The following is a 21,312-nucleotide window of genomic DNA, read 5'->3' as shown; positions in this document are numbered from 1 at the left end:
TCATCCTCTTTTCTAATGGGAACACTCTCATCTATTTGTTTAATAAATATTTAAATTGTGTTTATTGTGTGCCAGACATTGTTCTATGTTCTTTATAAATAGTAAGCATTTAATTCTCATAATATTTCTGTATACTATTATTGTCCTCAATTTACATATTGGACATTGATGCTCAGAAAAGTAGCTTGCTGAAGGTCACACAGTGCAGTCTAGCTCCAGACTCATGCTTTTAATCCCCAACTACTATACTTTGATCCTAGAAGGCAGAGTCCTTGTCTCGTTCTTTTCTGTAACCCTTCCCTCCATTCTTGCACAACTTACATGTGATGTGGTGGGTGTATTAGTCAGCTTGGGCTGCCAGAACGGAGAACCACAGACTGGGTGGCTTAGACAACAGTAGTTTATTTTCTCACTGTCCTGGAGGCTGCAAAGTCTAAGGTCAAGTTGCCGGCAGGGTTGGTTTCTAGTGAGACCTTTCTTCCTGTCTTGCAGATGGTCGCCTTCTTACTGGCCTTTCCACTGTGCACATATACTCCTGGTGTCTCTTCTTATAAGGATGCCAGTCCTATTGAATTAGGGCCCTGTTCTTATGACCTCATTTAATCTCCTTAAAGGCCCTGTGTCCAGATACATTTACACTGGGGGTTAGAACTTTAACATGTAGATGCGGGGGAGGGGCATAATTCAGTTCATAACATTGTGTAATCAATAATATCTACTAAATTGAATTTACATTTTAAAGAAATGCACCCAATATCTTCTTAAGCACATAAGTTTTTGCTGTTCTGTTTTGTTTTTATCACCTCCAATGCATGTTTATAATAATGTTACAGTTTGATCCCAGATCTTTCCATATTATAGCACCATCATCTTCATAGTTTATCTCCTATTCTTTCCAAGTTATTTCCAGGGAATAAGATATTTGCCACCGAAGGCATTGTTACAATCAAGCATATTCGTTGTTTTTCCTCATAAGCTTTTATAAACACATCATAGTGGTATCAAAGCAGTTAATTTATCACTGCTTAAAAAAATCATTATACTGTCATTTTGAACAACTCATTTTTGTATTTTAGATCCCAGATGGTGATTTATTTGCTTATTATCTTTTCTTTGTGAAGCATCTTTAAACTTCAAAAGTAATTCATTACAAACAATTCAAACAATACAGAAATATGTAAAGTAAAATATGTCATACTTCATCATCATTATTCTACCCCACCAAATTCTCTCCTCTGAATTAAACACTATTAACAATTAGGTGTATATTCTTTCAGATATTTTCTCTGCATAGATAGATAGATAAAAGATAGATGCAAAGATACATATATACATACATACACACATCCTTTTTTTGCATTTTTTTTCCTGTCATACTACACTTGTTCTGCAAATTCCTTTTATTGATTAACAATACATCAAGGTGATGCCCTGTCATCACGTAAAGATCTGCAGAGCAGATTTTCTGAACCAGCCCTAAGCAAATGCCCATAGATTCTACCCACCTATACATTTCTTTTTTAAACTCTGAGAGCATGTGAACAGGACTTGCAAGGGAGAAAAATCTCTTAGAAATTAAGATTCCTATAAATTTAAAATAAAATTAAATAGTTGCTTTATCCTGCTCCCCAACACCTCTTTCAAATTTTCTATGTATTTAATTACTTGTGGTTTATGTACGTATGTATGTATTTAGGCTTTGCTTGCTTCACAAATGATTTTTTTATTTATATAAATATTATTATAAAGCTTGTTCTTGCCTATCACTGACAGCAGAGCAATTCCACTTTCTGCATTGTGCACTACCATGGGAAGAGATGCAATATCAAGCAGTAAGAACCAAAATGTATTTAATTATCAAAATGATATCCTCCGTCATTTGATTACTGCAGAACTGTCAAAGAAACTGCCTAGAAAATAGAGAATGAACTTAGCATGGATAGAAAGCTGAAAGGCATCAATAGATCACAGCATCTCTTCTCTGCTTGCGAGCAAGACAATGAGTCATTAGTGGAAGATCCAACCAATTCCCTCTGTCTTTCTTTCCTTGGCCCACTTGCTCACTAACCCCTAACCCTCCATGTGAAAGTGCAGATGTACAGCTCATGGAAGAGGAAGTGATGAATCAAAATGAAAGTGGCTGCCACTAAAAGCAGAATGCCACAGTCAACTTTGGAGTAGATGTTTATAGATTACTTAATTTTATAAATTACTAAATTGCATGAATCTACTTCAAGGTGGTAATATTTAGCCGCCAACACACTTTTGAATGATTCTTCCCTCTCTACAAGGGAGTGCATTGATGTGTGGTTGTCCTCTTACATATTGTGTTTTCTTTACTTCTGTTGCTACTGCTTCTTTCCATTTAGGTAATGTCCACACAATTCAACATTCTGCTGAAGTCTACCTACTTCAAGTCCAGTCTATCTCAGGGAGGTTTCTCCCTTTTCTAAAGTCATAACATAAATTATTGATACCGAGTACTTGCCAAACATTTAAGCATTTTCAGATATATTGTTGTCTTGTAATGTGATTTATTTTCTACCAGTTTTACTTCTCAATTCCCTAACTATGATATAAACATTCTTAAAGCTTTGCATTGTGAGTTTTAGAAACTTCTGACCATTTCCAACAAGCTTCTTCCAGGGCCAGCTCAAAAAATACCTCTTCTATGGAGATTTGCCCAAGAAGTACAGTGGGGTTTATTGTTTACCATTTCTTCAGTGTGAATATGGACAGTCTCTCTGAAGTAGGAAATGAGAAAGCAAAGTGCTTTTCTTAAGTGCTTCAAGAATTAGTGAAAGCTTGAGGTTGGCAAAGTGGGATAATTCTTGGACACAACTTAAAGCTAACACCTAGCAAAAGCATTTTGCAAATGATAGATTCTGGTTTAATGGGCAGCCAGTCAAGGAAACACGCAGACCTGCTGAGTTAGAACTGGAGGAGAAAGATAGAATTAATGTATTTCATTGGCACACACACACAAGTGGTGTCCACTAAGGGGAGAACCTGCTGTTTATCTTGGAGCCATGTTTCCATGAACAGTAATACATTTACAATTAGAACTATAGGTCAGCCATGTTTCAGGTAGTGCAGTGTAATTTTCTCCAGTCTTGATCCCTCTGCCTATTTCTTTATGGTACATAAATCTATAACCTTAGAAATATACACACATGCGCACACACAGACATATATTTCTAAATGGTTGTGTAATTTCATCAAATTGAGGTGGAGTTTCTGTGATCATACCACCTTTCTCCCCTCAAAGCATGTTATTCAATTATTAGCTTCATTTTCCATGAAGTCATTTTCTTCCATTGTTTGATAATTTACCTTGTTTGAGTACATAATTTCAGTGTTTTCTTGTCATCACTGCAAACAAGAACAATTTTATAGCTTTAAAATTTTTAATCACAATTGTTTAATTGAAATATATTTAACATGAAACATTGTGTAAATTTAAGTTGTACGATATATCGATTTGATACATTTATATATTGTAATGTGATTGCCATTATAGAGATAGTTAGTACTTCTGTCACATCACACAGTTATTGTTTCTATTTGAGAGGGAATGATTAAGATCTAGTCTCTTAGCAAGTTTGATGATTATAATACAATATTGTCTATAATTTTATAGCTTTTTAATATGTAGCTTATAAATACAGTAATTTTATGTATATGTAAGCACTCTAAAACACACACACACACACACACACACACACACATTCTTGATAATTTCTCCTTCCACTCAAGTTTCTGAAAACTTCTTGGTTAAAACAAATCGCAAAAAAGCAATTGTTTCTTCTTTGCTACCATACTACTGTTTATATCTTTATTGAATTATATAGTTCATAGAATTCAGTAGACCCTCATATTTAAGAATTTTAACTTTTGTGGTTCTAAAGGTTTACAAGTGACCCTGAAGGTCTGTGACCTGTAAATATGTGTCTATTTATCTGATATGCACACGGTTTTAACTTTTGAGAGCAATGAAGCTGGAATTCCAGGATCAAGTCATTTTGCTAGTGAGATTAGCCAATGCTCAGCACTTATATTTCAACAATACTTCATGGTCTCTACTTATTATGATTGACCTGTGTGATGAGTCTTGTTAGGTGGAATAGTAGTACCCCTCAAAAAGATTCCAAGGCTCTTTTCTTTTTCTTGTTATTGGAGGGTAAGTTCCTTTATCACAAACATATCGGTGTTAGTATTATTGTAACTTGTGGTGCTTAGCATGCTGCCTGGTGTACAGATGTTAGAAAACTGATCTTCTGCCTCATAATACTCTCTCACACACAATGGTGCTCTTGTGCACATTCATGCACATGCACACACTCACACATAATCTATATATAATAGAATAATGATTTAATCTGCTCTTTTGGATTCTCTCTGTCTCTGCTTCATTCCATTTGGATGGATCATTGAGAACTGATTTGATCATTAACAGGTGTGATCTTTTACATTGATCAGTGTGTTGATGTAGAGTAGTGGGTCTCAAATGTGGCCATATATTAGAACCATCTAAGAAGTTTTGGGAAAATCCTAATGCATAGGCTGTACTCCAGGCCACATAGTCAGCATCTTTGGGAACAGGACTCACATTGGTATTTTTAATGCTTTTCTAGTGATTCCAATGCGCTGCCTAAGCTGACCACTGCCACCGCAGTAGAGATTCTCTCATAATAAGTGAAAAGAAACATAAACATTCTAGATAAAAAGGCAACATCTGGAAGTGGTGGAAAGAATGCTGAAGTAGGAATCAGAAGACTTGGATCAAAGTTCCAACTCTACTACTTCCAAGCTGTGTGACATTGGGCAGTGTGCCAGTTGCTTATTACAGTGTAACAAACCCCGAAATCAGTAGAGTGAAAAAACAGCATTTCTTCTCACTATGTTCAGAAATCCCATAGTTAGAAATTCAAAAAGCACCAAGGGGGCATGGCTTGTCTCTGCTTCATGATGTTTGGGGACTTGATTGAGAAGACTTGAATGGCTGGGGCTGGAATCATCTGAAAGTTTATTCACTTACTTGTCTGGTGCCAGGGCCGGGATGTGACTGTCCTCAACAGCGACCGTGGACTGGAGTGCTTACATGAGGCCTCTCCAAATGGCTTGGCTTTCTCACAACGTGGCAGCCTCAGGGTAGCTGGACTTCTTACACAGCAGTTCAGGGCTTCAAAAGTATTTCTTAATCAAAGTAGACACTGCGTGGCCTTCTACAGCTCAGCCTTAGAAGTCACATAGCATCACTTTCAGTGTACGCTGTGGATGGATGCAACATATGGGACATAAAACTCACCTCTGGTTAGCAGGAATGTTAAAAATTTGTGGACATAGTTTACTATTTCCACAGACAGTTTACATTCAGCCTCAGTGTACCCTTGGTACTAGTTATCTACTGATTTGTATTGTGCTTAAGACAACGTACGTTTATTATCTCGTAGTTTCCATGGATCAGGGATCTGGGCATGGCTCAACTCGCTTCTGTACTTGAGGGCTTTCCAAGAGCTGCAGTCAAAGAGTTGCCCGGACTGAAGTCATCTCAAGGCTTAACCAGAGAAGGATCCACTTCCAGGCTCACGTGGTTGTTGGTAGGGTTCGATTCACTTCCTTGTCATGTGGGCCTCTCATGCATGGCAGCTTGCTTCATCCAAGTGTGCAAACTGAGAAGCAATGGAGAGGGCCTACTCCTCAACAGAAATCACACTTTTCTAACCTAATCACAAAGTGATATCCCATCACCTTTGCTGTATTCTGTTGATTAGGAGCAAGTCACTTGGTCCAGCCTGCACTCAAGGGGTAAGGGTTACATAAGGGCATGCATACCAGGTGGGGATCCTTGGTGGCCATCTTAGCAGTTGGCTTACCAAACTCCTCTATAAAATGGAATATTAACCCTGGCCTGCCCAACTTATAGGCTTTTTATGAGAATTCAATAAGCTTGTATGTTTGACTGTTTCAAGATGTGTATCACTGTACAAAAGTGAGTAATTTTCAACAGAGAATACACTGTAACTGTCTCAGTATAGAGAGGGAGGGATCGCTGAATGTAAATTGGTGCCTTTATATACGGGGAAGAAAATTTAAGTTCTTTTCGATCAGTAATTTCTCTGTGATTTCCTTTTCACTTATAGCTACCTAACATTGTTCAAATAAAGAATATGACCTCTTGTTCCCAGGAGAAATGGAATTTATTTTTTATTAAAAGCATTTACTAATGCTTAAATCCTTCACCTTTTGTACATTTCCAAAGCAAACTGAGCAAAAGGTCAATGTAAATGTTCTTATGAATCAAATCCTAAAATGTTCACATCCTATAAAGGCCAATCTTTAGATAAAACTGCAGAGAAATTCTTGTGTTTTGTTTTGTTTTGTTTTGTTTTGTTTTGTTTTAAATGCTACTTTCTGCTTCTTAAGGTAAAGAGAATTTTTGATGGCTAAAAAATATTGAGTGGTGATTTTATATGTAATTATACCCATTAGTAAAAGGTAAATGAGTACCTCACTTCCTTATAAAATAGTTTTATTTACAGATATCAAATAGCATTAGTAAAACATTATACAGTGTATGAACTGAAATCTTTAAAAATCAATGCTTACATGAAAAATTTTATACCTAGTAGTTATAAAAACAAAGTTATACATTAAGATGAATAATGTGATGTTAATTTTGTATTAAAATGTATGCAATTTCTATATATATAGGCAAGATAGACACCAAAATGTTAAAAGTGATTATCTCTATGTGACATCAGAATATTTTTATTTTATTCTTTTTGCCTTTTTTGAGTTTTCTATAGTAAACATTCTTTATTTGTATAGACACAGAAAAACTGTAAAGATTAAAATTGAAAAGAACTTATATGTTTCCATTTTAAAAATAATAGTACATGGTCATCAGCAGCACATCAACAGAGCAGGAATAACATGGTAATGGAAGAGTAGAGCAGCTTTGCAGCCAGGCCACTTCCGCCCTCCAGGAGGCCCGGGGGCCCTGGGCAGCACCCTGGGATGCTTCAGAGCACAGCTTTGACCACTGTCTTAGGCTGGCAGAGCTAGTAAGAGTGAAAATACCACTACCACCCCATCTTTTTTTTTTTTTTTTCTAAATTAAGCAGTAGAATTTTGAAAGGACTACCATTGAAGGAACTACTTCTTGAACCATTTGTGGTTAATGCTTACATTTTTGTGTTGCATTCATTTATGAAATAACTGAAGTTGAAGACAGATAATATAAGTTTACTCCAGGTGGCTGCCTGTTCTCTTCTAGTGTATGTCAGGTTGTTCCTGTCTGCTCCAAAACCAGGTCACAGTAAAGCCCAATCTGCTCTTATGGTCACTCGTGTTTACTGTGGAAACCATCTCAAACAGACTACCTGAACTTACATCTTGTGTGGGGGCTTTTTCTGGGGGACAAACCTAAAATGGTTGAGGCAAAATGTTTCTGAGGAAACTGGACAAGAGAAGAGCTTCTTAGCAAGATTTTGCCGGAAGGATTTAAGAGTAAACTTAGCACAGCATAGATGCTTCCAGAATTGCTGTGCCTGCCTACTACTTGACCGTTGCTGTACAGTTCATTTTTTTAAATAAAAGGTTGTTACAAAAGAATAAGAGACCAGCAAAGGAAATAAGATAAGAACAGTTATGTGGGGGTTTTTTTGTGAGAGGAAGAGAGCATATCTCTAGTCTAAGTAGATCATGCAGTCCCTGGCAAGCACCTTCCAGTTAGTACAACTCAGCAAATGTTTGCTGAGTGAGTAAATGGATGGGTGGAGGGGATGAGTGAATTAATAAATAAGCAAACATTCATTTTGTCTGCCAGAGAAACCCTTTTGTTGCCCACTCCTGTAGATGAAGAAGAAGAGAAAAGAGCATGGTGACCTGCATAATCAAGTTAATGTAGGATGCTTTATGATGTAACTCAGGGCAGGGCAAAGTCAAAGTGTTTATCATGATGAGGCCAGGATAGGAGTTCACAGAGAACAGAGGCAAAATTATGATAACAGCAAGATGAATTTGTCAGGTAAACCTGACTGGGCATTGGAAGATGTTGGCGTAAATCTTGAGCAGTGAGACATGTGTGCTTTCAGATTTCTAGGAGATATTATGGACTACCAGACAGTAAGGAGCTGTAGCTGGTGAAGCAATATTCTCGATCCTCTGACCTACCCATTGTAGAGAAGCCTGCCTCACATCTTACATTCTAAACTATCTCCTCCCTCCTTCCCCATCTTCTTCCCTCCCTTCAATCTTCTTTCCCTTCCTCCCATGCCTTCCCTGTATCCTTTCCTTCCTTCCTTTCTTCTTTCTTTCCATTTTTTTTCTTTCAGTAAATAATTAATTACATTATAGTTAAGAAAAGTGATCATTGACTTACATGAGATGTCAAAAGAAGAACTTTAGGTGGGGAGGTAAATCAGAAAAGAATAATTTGTAGAGAAGTCATTCAAGAGGATCATCAAAGAAAAGTACTGGAAAGCAGGACTGAGGAAAGGAATTATAGACAGAAAGTGCTGAATGTGAAAAGGAATGGAGTTATACAGGGCACAAGTGGTAGGAATATGTGATACATGTGGGTAGTGGCAGAGTTTGAAGCTGGTTGACAGGGGCGAGATTTTGAAAAGGCTTATACTTGATGCCATCAACAGCAGCTTCTGAATGTAAACACTTCCTGCTTCCCTTGTAAGTGTACAAATACTCGGAAGGGCACACCCTTGTTTCGGTCTGAAGGATATAAATTCATATACTCTTCCTGAAGTCTGAGTGGCCTTGGATTATGCCACTTATGGTGATTGAGGCTGCAACCATAATATGACACTGCCCATGTGGCTTAACCAAAACAACGTAATGGTGAACCAAATCAAGTTTAATAATAAACCCCAAACTGTGACCTGTGTCCCTATCGGTCACATGGTTACATGGAGAGGAGAATGGGCTATGAAATATCTCTCCATTGGAGAGAAAGGTTGGTTTTTAGCCCACCTATTGTCCCCTGTAATTACTGACAATGAAATCAAAGATCAGCAGCTCTGTCTATGGAAGGATTATAAAAGAGTATGATGTGATCACATTTGCATTCTAGAAAGAAAATTTAGGCAGTTGAGATAAATACAACTTTAGCTTAATTTATACTGAGACATTAGAACTGAATCCCCTTGTAGGATGTGGCTCCTTAAATCCTTACAACAACAGGAAAGGAAAATCTCTTATCATGCATTAAAGTTAAGGAGCCTTAATATTAATGAAACTGAGTAAACACTTTGAAATTCTCCACCCATTTACCATCAACACAGGGAATTGATAGTCATTTTAAAGAAAGCCTGATTTGACTTCCCAGACACGTGAAATTTCTTTTTCTTTCTTTCTTCCTTTCTTTTTTTTTTCATGTTAGCTCAGTGGCTCTCAAACTTTGATGTGCATGAATTTAGATTGTGTACACAAAGCCATATATGCTGTTCTTTGTGGGAAATATTTAAGAGTGATTTTCACACTATGAGACCTTTGTTTTATGTGCTATCTCTATCCTCTAACCTAGTTTAAAATTTCTTCTCCAGTTTTGTACGATAGTTCGGGAGAGACATGAAGAGAGCGGGAGCCAAGGCAATGGCTGGGAAAATGGAGAAAAGGGGATAGAGTGGAAACATCTAAGAAAGAGAAGCTTTGTTTCCTAGTTCTGCCTCTTGTCTCCTACTCACTATTCTCATCATTCCCACCTCTTGCTTTTGACCCACATTCTCCAGGCCTTTACGCTCTCCATCGTTTGCTAGCTGTTGGGTTAAGCAAGGAGCCCCAAGGATACTTTCTCCTTTCTTTCCCTGCCTCTCTATGGAAGCCAGAGTTCGTGACAAGTTCTTGAACTGAACTCCACACATACTAAACTAAACTAGGTTTTGGGTGTGGATCTCCCACAAACAGGATAATTTCTTTTTCAATTCTCTTTTACTTCCTCATCATTGAGCTGTGCATAATAATGGTACCGACTTTATGGCTGTCAGGAGGAGTGTACTGAATAAGGGTAAGGTTTTTGTTACAATAATCTGACAGTAAGTTCTCAGTATTTGTTAGCTACTTCTTTTTTCCTAATGGCTATTAGTTTTTACAGTCATTCATTTATTTTTAAGTTCATACAGAAGAATAGTATTTTAAGATAGCAACTAGGGCTACGCTTATGTTGTCTTCTGTCTTGATGTTCTGCCAAAATCTGTACTTTGGCTCTGACTTCAATCTTTTCCTTTGGAAGGCTAAAATGCTGCTTGCCCTTTTCACTCTCATTGCTCATATTCTTGATCTTGACCATGACCAACAAGCATGTATTCGGTTAGGTCATCATCACACATAATCGGCATAACAGCTTCAGTTATGCCAATAATACCTGTCACTCAAATTTTCTGTAACAATCTAAATATTTGCTTTCATTCTACAAGTAAGTCGAAGTGAAATATACCCTGATGTGTTTTATATATTGAAATTCTATAATTACTGTAATAACATGATATGATAATAACATGATATGATAATTAATAGTGACTTTTAAAGTTACTAAAATTATTTAAAAATAAAATAAAATTAAAATTAAATAAAATTATTCACAGAAGCACATAGGAATTTTCAAATAATTAGGCGAACAGGAAAATAGATTGATACTTAATAAGAATATTAAGTGAGGGCATTAGCTGGAAACATTTAGGAAGTGTATGTGTTATATTATATACTTACAAATCCTATAAAAATTTAAAAACTATAACACAGAATATTCAAGATTAGATAATGTCATAGTTCTAATATCTGTAAAATTGATAAAATTTTCTTTATAATTTTACATTAAAAACCCTTAAGTTATTACATTTTTAAATTCTCTAGAATTGTATTTTATCTTACCTATTTCCATTTGGGCCATGTATATATAAAGAAAATTCTAATTTATGAATTCTTCTCATCATAGAAGGAAGCAAAATACTGACTTTACATGTCAACATTTCACAAGGAAGAATAATTTTAAATGATATACAGTAATATCCCTGATAAATCAAATTTAACCCAGAAATAACAAATAATATCAAGAAGAACAGAAAGTAACAGAAAAATACCTATTTACAGACCCCACACAATGAATGGCACTATCCACTGTTGTACAGTGTATAACTTGAACTACTATGTACAGTGGCCCTATATGTTTCGTGTCAGCAATGTGCAGTATAGTGATCTTAGTAAGAACACAGGAGCTGGCAGTGCTGAGAAATAATCGTTTCTTCATGATAATGTCAAAAATTTTAGTTTGGTGACTAAGAATTTAAAAAATAAAATTTTTATTTATAATAATTGCTTTTAAGCAATTATTTTCAGATTTATTCTTGTAAATGAAAAGTTTATTATAAAACATAATTATTGTCTTTAGCAAAATATCCATTTTAACATGTGGCAATCGGCCAAAATGTGTATTCAGCATACCTATAAATATAAGAAGATTTTCTTTTCTGTATTCTTTTTCCTGTTACCATGTTGATTACCATACTTCATATTAATGCAGTACTCAAGTGTGCAAAAATGTTGTTTCTTTATTTTTCTCTAATCAAACTGAGCTTTTTTTCTAATAGCAAAATCCATAATCTGGACAATTCAATGTAAACTCAGCACCTTCTAGATTAAAATCTCAGCTTCTTCCAGGTAAGTAGTCAGGCCAGTTCTAGGCTTCTCTCCTATCTGCCCTCCTTTTCTTCCTAGGAATGATCAGAGATTCACAGCACCATTCCTGTGTCCTGCCATAGGACAGCTCCTGCTTAGTGCTGGTGAGTGGTCAACATCAGGATTGGGGTCTGCCACATATCTCATGATAATACAGAATTTTATATAAAAATCTTTCAATTTGTAAATACTGGCAAATGTTTATCCCTCCAGATCCACTCTTCACCTTTTCTTGACCCAGCTCTGGGGAGAGGCTGAGCTTTAGGGAGAGTGTCAATGGGTTTCCATGCCTCCAGCTTTCTGTTGCACTCAACCAGTGGGAGTCAGTGGTCACTGAGGGAGGGAGGACACTGAAAAAGAAATGCTACTTCACCATTTCCCTCTCTCTAAGGTATTGGGTTGGGTTAGGCTGGCTGTGACTACTGCCCTCTACCAAAAGCTCCTGTCCAGAAGCCCTTCCAGGTATGGGGATGTAATGTCTCCATGTCCCATATTGTCTTGCCATTCATTGTTGTGCCATCCATTTCCTGCCAAAACCCGAGCTGATTCAGAATCTAATTCAACATTTTTTCAAAAACTACATGGGTCAAATAAAACATAAAATACTATGCAGGCCAAATATAACTATACCTATAGATTTGGCCTATAGGTTATAAATATTTTTTTTATAGTACCGTCTATGACATATTCTTGCCTAAGAAATTAATCTGAATTCAGTCAAGTACTCTATCTATATTCCAGTTTGGGGAAAATCAGAGAGATGGAAGAACAAATTAAGTGACATTTAAAATATGGGACGTTACTCTACAGGGCAAATGACCTATTTTCTCCAACAAATCAAGACATGGAAAAGGGGCAGCTGAGCAAGGAGGACTACTATAGAAGAAAAGAAACTTAAGAGGCAAGACAATCAAAATCAACATGTGAATCTTGTTAGGATCATGATTCAAACCAAATACCTTTGAGACCATCACGGAATTTTAATATAAACATGGTATTATATAACATTAAAGACATTAATTTTTTAAATTAATTTTTAAAATTAGTTTCAAGTATATAGTACATTGATTAGACATCTATATAGTTCATAAAATGATCCCCCCAATTGCTCCCTCCCTCCCCTGACCCTCCACCTAGCCATCATATTAATGCTAACTGCATTCCCTCTGCCGTGCTCCCCATTCCCCATGACATAAATGGACCTAAAGGTTATTATGCTAAGTGAAATAAGTCAGACAGAGAAAGCTAAATACCATATGATTTCACTTATCTGCGGTATCTGAGGAACAAAAAGAACAAACTAATCAAAAACAGACTCACAAATATAGTGGACATTTTGGTGATGGAAAGATATTAATATTTTAATTTACTTATCAATTGGAGATGCTTCATGAAGTATCAGTTAGAGATTCATAATGAAGAATATGAAGTGCCTGATGTCTATGCTTTAAAGTATTTCAGCAAAAATAATAATAAAATAATATAATAATATAATAAAAAATAATAATAAGTGAATAAGTAGGGGGTAGGATAAATGAAAGAAGGTTGGCAAAATTGTGGCAATTGCTGAAGAGGGATAATGGTATCTGGGGATTTATCATCCTCTTCTCTCTACTGTTGTATATGTCTGAAATTTTCCAAAGTAAAATGTTTTCGAAAATGGAAAAGAAAGACTTCCTTATTTGTAATCAAGCAAAATTTCACTGTAGAACAATGCTATGACTCAGGCTCTGTAGATTTTTTTTTCTAAGAAAGGCCCCTAAGGGCTCTGTATCAGAGAAGCACCCCCTTCCTTCCATGACAGTTCACCTCGCAGCATCTATCCCAAATGTGCTTGCTCCATTCTGCTGTCTCTGCTCCTATTCTTTTGTCTCCTACTTGCTTTGACTTCCCTGCCCAGTTCATTGGCTCGGTCTTTCTCTCTCTCCAGCCTGATTTGGGGCTTAACCCTGGGTATTGGATCTCAATGCACCCTGGTCTCTACTGTTTGGGACAGGAGTTGGAAAGTACCAAGTCTAACCTAAGAGTCTGTCGGGCTAGCTGGTGACTAGCAATCTTCTTCCTGGGATGATGTATTCCCATGTAAGATGACCACAGAAATTTTTATGACAAATTCATTTTTTTTGTATAAATGTGCAGAAATCAGTGTCATTATCATATTTTCTTAAATGGGACAATGGAGAAACATAGCAAAAAAGTAATAATAAAATTTTGGTCAAAAACAACAAATTATTTTTTGGAGATAGACATCTGTAAATCGAATTGCTCTAATCAACAGTTATTTATAATCCTATTGTTTTTAAATCACTAAAAATTCAGATCTCCTCTTTAAGAGCAGTTGTTGATCAAGAAAATTTAAAGCTGCAGTTTTACACACATACACACACGTACACACATGTACATGCCTCTCTGGTTCAATTAACCTTCTTAAGAATATGTCTTTCTCTCTGAAATAAACCATTATATTTTGATTAACTATATATATGTCATATATTACTCATGAAATATTATTTCTCCAAGGTAATCTTAATAATTTTAAATGCTAAATGATTTAAAATTAGATTTAAAGATGGTAGGACTGGAGGATACAATATATTAACTGGTTTTTAGGAACTGGAAAATAAAAAGCTAAACACTCCATCTGAAAATTCCAAAATATTTTAAACATATGTGCTATTCTGTAAGCTATTTTAGCTTGTTTTAGTTAAAATAGTGAAATTTTAATGCAGAATACATAAACCTTTATGCATCTTTATTAGAGTGCTAAAAATAAATAATGCTTTCGGATTCCAGTTTGATAATCTCTCCATGTGGCCGAATTCATTCTTGTTTCCAGTCATTGGGCTTTGCCATGTTGCTATATTTAACAATGCTATACGAAAGTCATTTGACTTGGGTCAGAAGAATTCAAATTCTGATTTTGCTGATTAGCAGATATCGAATAGTACATGCCTGTGATTTGCCCTTGGGCATGTTCTTTGACATTTTTGTCTCAGTTTCTATATCTATGAAATGCAAATGCAAATGTAATATATTTCCAACATTAGTTTAAAATATAAAAGGTGTTTGACACCTCCTATGTAATGCTGAGCCATTATTGTGGATCTATGAGTGAGCCCCTTAACTTATTTGAATCTGTTTTCTCGTAGCATGAAGACAGCATCTCCTTCACATGTTAAAGATCAAAGGAAGTAACACATATGAAAATGAAATGTAAACTATATTTTTTCTTGTTATTTTGATTGCATGCCAAGATTCATGCCTTGACATATCTTTGACAGTACTTTCTACTCTTAGGAAAGAAATAGAAATTGAGAAGGATTTTCAATCAAGCACTTAAAACGCTTTTTGTTAACCAAGTCTGAAAAATTACCAGCCATATTGTCTCTTAAATGATGTGTATTTTAAAACCAAGGCCCTGCTAGAAGATACACACACACACACACACACACACACACACACACACACATGGTTGCTTTGGGGTGGGGCAGGAGAGAGAGGGGAAATAGGAGAAGCCTTAGAGCTGAGTCAAAGAGTTCACAGAGGAAATAAGTGAGCCTATTGATAAGTGCTTTTAGGAAGTACATTAAACAGGACTGTTTCAATTACAAATGACAAAAGCCCAGCTCAAACTGGTTTCAGCAAAGGGATTTTTATTGGTTCACGTAATAAAAACTCTAGGGGTAGATCATTTTTCAGCATGACTTAATCTATAGAGGATAGTTTCGTCAAGGAAAATCAAGAATCTGGGTAGCAGAAGATCAATGAATGGATCTTGGGGAGCCAAAATCAATATATGTCCACAACAATAAATATTTCAGGAATGGTTTAGAATGAGAAAGGTAAAAGTCACACTCTTATCAGTATATTTGTTGAATTAAGTCTTGAAGATGTATCAAGGTTCTGATGAGGACATAGATCTCACGATTATATTACTGGGTCAATTTTTATTTTACTAAGAGAGATATTCTCGAGATGATAAATACGAACTGCATAGTGCAAGACTGGACACATCATTATGTTAGTTTCTTTTCTCACCCTCTTCTCTGCTCACTAGAAACAGATTTGCTCTAAATCAATACTACTTTTGGCTACAAGCATCAGGAAACAAACATGGCTAAAAATAATTGTGCCACAGCTCCCAAGAGTTTTCATCTCTTCAACTCAAGAGGCCAATTCAGTTCTGAGATGGAAATTTCTTTAGAAAGAAATCCTGATCAGTGCACTATGCCCAGGAGTGATCTATCCAATCAGCAATGGCCAGGGAGACAGGGCCACATAACTACGGAAATGACAAAGGTGCCCAACTCTAGGGCCAGTGAATGGAAAAAAGATGTATTCAGAGGAGTACACATCATTGTGAAAGAGGACACACCCAAACTGTCTGTGAGAGGATAGTTTTTTAAAAATAAGGAAAGACTCCTCAAATGAGGCCCTGTCCTGTTTATATTTTGAAAGTATCAATGGCACTCAAAACAGTGACTGGCAAAGACACTATCAACATTTCTCCTCCATTTAGCTAAGGAGATCTTCAGCCTGTGAATTGGCCTGGGAGAGTTAGCAATCTGTCATACCCAGGAAGGCAGCCAATTCACTGGCCAAAGGCAGCAGAATGCTAAAGAGCCAGAGAAGCATGCGCTAGGAGAGAAAATCAGTCACATTCTATCCACGGGAGCTATAAATCCTCCATCTGGCTCTATACAATACCCTTTTACTGCAGTGACAATCTTATAAAATAGAAATAGGTGACAAGTTACCCATACTATAGAAACAAATAGAAAACAAAGCTAGTCACCTCCTTTCAAACTTCTAACTTTTTAAAAATAAAATTTGTTTTAGAATAGTTTTAGATTTACAGAAAAGTTGCAAAACAGCAGACTTCCCATGTACTCTGCACTCAGTTTCCCCAGTTATTAACATCTGCCATTAGAATGATGCATATGTCACAGCTAAGGAAGCAATATCAATACATTATTATTATTTACTGAAGTCCATATTATATTCAGATTTCCTTAGTTTTTACTTAATGTTCTTTTCCTGTCCCAGGATTCCACTAAGATTACCATATTACAAGTATTCTTTATGTTTCTTTGGGGTCCCCAAGACTGAGAGTTGTTTAGACTTTCCTTGTTTTCAATAACTTTGATAGTCTTGAGGAGGACCAGTCAAGTATTATGTAGAATGTCCCTCTCTTGGGTTTGTCTGATGTTTTCATCTTATTTAGAATGAGGTTAGGGTCTGGGGGAGGAACAGCATAGAGATAATGTGCCATTCCATTGCATCATATCAAGGGTATGTATTATCAACATGACATGACTGATGTTACGAAACTTACTTATATGGCTGAGTTAGAATTAGGTTTTTCCACTGTAAAGTTATTCTTTTTCCTTCTTTCCATACTATACTTTTTTGGAAAGAGATCATTATGCTCAGCTCATACTAAAGGAGTGGGGAATTATGTTCTCCTTCCAAATCAATTGGAATTCTTCTATGTAGGAGATTTGGTTATTCTCCCACATTTATTCATTCAAATATTTATTTATAATGGACTCATTTTACACTTTGATTATAATCCAGCCCTGCCTTAATTATTCTATTGCTCAAATTGTTCCAGCTTTGGCCACTGGCAGCTCCTATATTTGGCTCCTGTTTTCCCTTGTCTTTCTCCAATCATGTTGTTGTTGTTGTTAGAACTTTCTTACTTTCTGGCACTATAAGCTGCTCCAGACTTACCTGTACGTTCCCTGCCCCAGTCATTGAATCAGTCATTTCTCCAATGAAGTCAGGTTCCTTTTATTGGTATTAGATACCAACATCCGGGCACCAGGTGTGCTTGCTGCTATTCCGTATTGTTATTTCTAGGCCTTTGCAGTGAACAGTGCTTGAAAATATATACGTGTATACTAACTTGTGTATGTATACAGATATACCTGTAATTATTTCTGTATTTATCCATCTGTATTTGTAGTAAGCTAAACATGAGTTTATAGTAATGTCTATAACTCTACTTCAGTACCATATGGTTTATTTTAGCCTTTCCCTCTGCTTATCTGTAATCTCTCCATCTAACACTGAGACACCTGACTCCCACCCTTCACTCTCCATTTACTTATTTCTCAATCCAAAGTTTGCTTTTCAAAATAGAGGATAAATAAATAAACTACTAACTCAGATGGAGATGATAAATATTGGCCCTACCGGACCTCACGAAAGTCTTTCCTGAAGAAGAAAATTTATTCATTTTCATATATCAAGGTAAAGAAAATCCCCCTGATGTAAAAACTCATCATAAGGATAGAAATAGTGGAGATTGGTGGAAACTAGTTCTATGCATACATTGGGCGACACTAGAACCCTTCCTTAACATCGTGGGTGGGGAAAAATGGTTCTTTCTTTGTGTATAAAGTGTCCCTAGAGAGGCTTTAACATTGGAAACCCTGATCCATCTTTGCCTCTGGCACTTGTGGAGAACCAGGGAAGTCTGGTATGATAAATAAGGCCTTACACTGGACCCACTGCACTTTCTGTTTCCACATTGACACTGTGGGGCAATGAAAAGATCCACTGGGGAACTGGCTAAATTTTCCTCTTTAATTTTGAGGCAATAGTAGGCAAGATTGAACCCTTAGACATACTAAGCACCACACCCTGGAGGAACCTTGGCCTTCTCATGAGAGACTCAAGGAGCAAAGACATGCATACAATAAACAGGAGCATTCCCTTCTCAGAGGGGTTGTAAAGTAAAAAAATCTAAGGTATTTTGCATTCCAAATATAAAGAAGCAGGTAATGCCCTCTAGGATTGTACAATGTTTGGGGGAATACATATAAAATGAGAGTGCAAGTTTAGATATTCAGTGTCTCTTTCAGCTCTACACTTCTATAATTTTAAGATATGATGCATCTTCCCTTTGTATAATACTCGTTTAGCAGACCAGATATGCAATACAGAGTGCCAAATTTAACAAGTTGTTTCATGGCAATGTCAGCACTCCCTGTAGGGCAGAGATTTGAGTATCTACTAATCTGTAACATCAACTACCTGATTACAACATCAAACAGCAAGCTAGACGACTTGCCAACTTATATGAGAAAGTACCTGGCATTTCAAAATGCATAGCTCCAGGCAAGGACTGAATCCTGAGGACTGATATCTGATGGGAATAATTGCTCTCATGATAGTATGTAAGTCTAATGACCATGTTTTTCTCTATGGACTAAATTAATATTTTAATCTCAGAGAGATGCATGAAAATAAAGTTAATATTAGTGTCACTCTCTGGCTTCTTGGCAAGACCCAGACAGCCAAGCCACAATAGTGACCACAACAATGAATTAATTATAATCCCATTCATATCCATAGTGGGACCTGAGCTTGTGTGTTTGCTCTACAGAAAAGACCGACTTTCTGATTTGACTAACTGATTCCACTCCAGGTTCTTTGAGGGACCTGGGGTCTTAGACTCAATTCCATGCTATGTGCCTGGGATCATCTCAAGTGCCCAGTTCTGTCCAGCTTCCTCACTTCAAAAGTTAACTCTAACTCTCATATATTTCCAGCTGATGAATATGTTTTTTTAAAACTAAAAAGCCTTGTAAGCCCATGTATCGTTGAGTAGTAATGGTGCCAGGAGGCCCCTTTGGTTATATGCTATGCACCTGAGCAGATCTCTTGGGACTGAATTAGCCACCTCACTTTCGACACTGCTGCTTATAGTATTTGTCTCAATTGTCAGATAGAAGAGGCTTTTTCAGTCCCAGTCTCAGTTCTGAAGTCCTGTCTTGCCTCCGTGCTGTGAAAATTACACCTGCATGTGTATTCACAGAGAACAATAAATATATTTATAATATATTTATGTTAAATGAATACTGTTGGCATCTTATTTTTCCTTTTCCCTAATGCTGTGTTATCATCGGAAATAACAGAACTCTTAAGGTTTATACATGTGAGTATTTTGCCCTGGTTTCTACTGAAACATTTATTAGAATCTTGAGAAATTAGATCCCCAAACTCTATAGGGATTATTTATTCAAGATAGTGAAATTATTAATCAAAATGTAAAAAGGATGGGACTTGGGGCTCTCACTGAATCAGTAATCATATTACTGTTACATAATATGAAAATTATCTGCTTTGAAATTTCTAGGGTTGCTGTCAGACACCATAAATTACCATGGCATGCTAATCTCAGGGTAGCGTGAGTTTGTAATGTTGTCATATCAATTTTTTAAGTAAAATTAAGCAGACCTGGCATTGGCAGTGTAGATATAACTTTCTGATGCTGGTAAAAACAAAATTGCCTTCTTCATATTATGCCACGGTTTTGATACACTTGTCTAAAGATATTAATGAAACACTTCGAAACACTGATGAAGTGTTCAGATTCTTAGATGTTTACTGCATGAGTTTTGTTAGTTGTGTGTATTTTTTTTTTCAGTCAATGTCTGGCACATTGCAATACTCAGACATGTGGTTATCTTTGTTGTATTGGCAAAATGAGTGACTGTACATTCAGCAATAGTATTTGAGAAAGTTTTATCAGTGAGCAATATTTTCAGTTAGTACATAAGGTTTTAAAATCACATAAGGATGGATTTAAACTTGCCGAATGCAAAGATTGAAACTTAAGTCACTGTAGCTTATTATATTAGTTTAGATATAGCCTGCATGTGCTGTGCATATTCTGACTTAATTAAAATAAAAAATTGAACTGTATAAAAAAAGTGAGTAACCAAGGGATAATTATGGAAATGGAAATAAATATTTTAAAAGCAGAATTGTGACTGGAAACAGTGACCTTTATTTTGGTTAGTAAATATATTTTTTCAAGATAAATAATATTTTAATGTAATTTTTGTTTATTTTTATGAGACAATATTGGTACATTATTAGCTAAAATCCCTAGTTTTACATTAGGATCCATTCTTTGTGTTATACATTTTATGGGTTCTAACAAATGTATAATGACATATATCCACCATTGCAGTATAATACAGAATAATTTTATTGACCCTCAAATCCCCTGTGCTTCAATATTCATCCCTCCCTCCCCTGAAAACCTAGAAACTACTAATCTATTTACTATCTCCATAGTTTTCTCTTTTCCAGAATGTTATAGAGTTGGAATCATGCAGTGGGTAGCCTTTTTAGACTGGCTTCCTTCACTTAATAACGTGCATTTAAATTTCCTCTATGTCTTTTTGTGATTTGATAGCTCATTTCTTTCTGTTGTCTGGATGTACCACAGTTTATTTATTCAAGTCTTGATTGCTTCTAAATTTTGGAAATTATGAAGAAAGCTGCTATAAACATTCACGTGCGGGTTTTTGTGTGGTCATAAGTTTCTAACTCATCTAGACAAATACCAAGGAATGCAATTGCTGGATTGTATGATAAGAGTATGTTAAGTTTTGTAAGAAACTGCCAAATTGTCTTCCAAAGTGACTGTTTCATTTTGCATTCCTCCCAGCAATGAATGGCAAAAATGAATGAGAGTCCCTGTTGTTCCACATCCTTGCCAGCATTTGGTGGTATCAGTGTTTTGGATTTTAGCCATTTTAATAGGTAAGTGGTTGTATGTCCTTGTTTTAAATTTGCAATTCTCTCATGACATAAGATGTA

At 36.1% G+C, this 21,312-nt stretch overlaps 1 long non-coding RNA gene across 4 annotated transcripts in view; it reads left to right on the top strand.

The window, feature by feature from the left end:
* The window catches only part of LOC120588447 (uncharacterized), a 106,877-nt gene that overhangs the window by 77,724 nt on the left and 7,841 nt on the right, over window positions 1-21,312 (top strand). For all 4 annotated transcript variants that reach the window (XR_005649269.1, XR_005649251.1, XR_005649292.1 and 1 more), the window contains one exon: window positions 21,161-21,255. This is a non-coding gene — a long non-coding RNA (uncharacterized LOC120588447). The remainder of the gene's footprint in view (window positions 1-21,160; window positions 21,256-21,312) is intronic.

Source organism: Pteropus medius, unplaced genomic scaffold, assembly GCF_902729225.1.
Source record: "Pteropus medius unplaced genomic scaffold, Ma_sr-lr_union100, whole genome shotgun sequence".
Taxonomy (NCBI): domain Eukaryota; kingdom Metazoa; phylum Chordata; class Mammalia; order Chiroptera; family Pteropodidae; genus Pteropus; species Pteropus medius.
The sequence above is the reverse complement of the archived record's forward strand: the minus strand, read 5'-3'. Positions and strand labels throughout refer to the sequence as shown.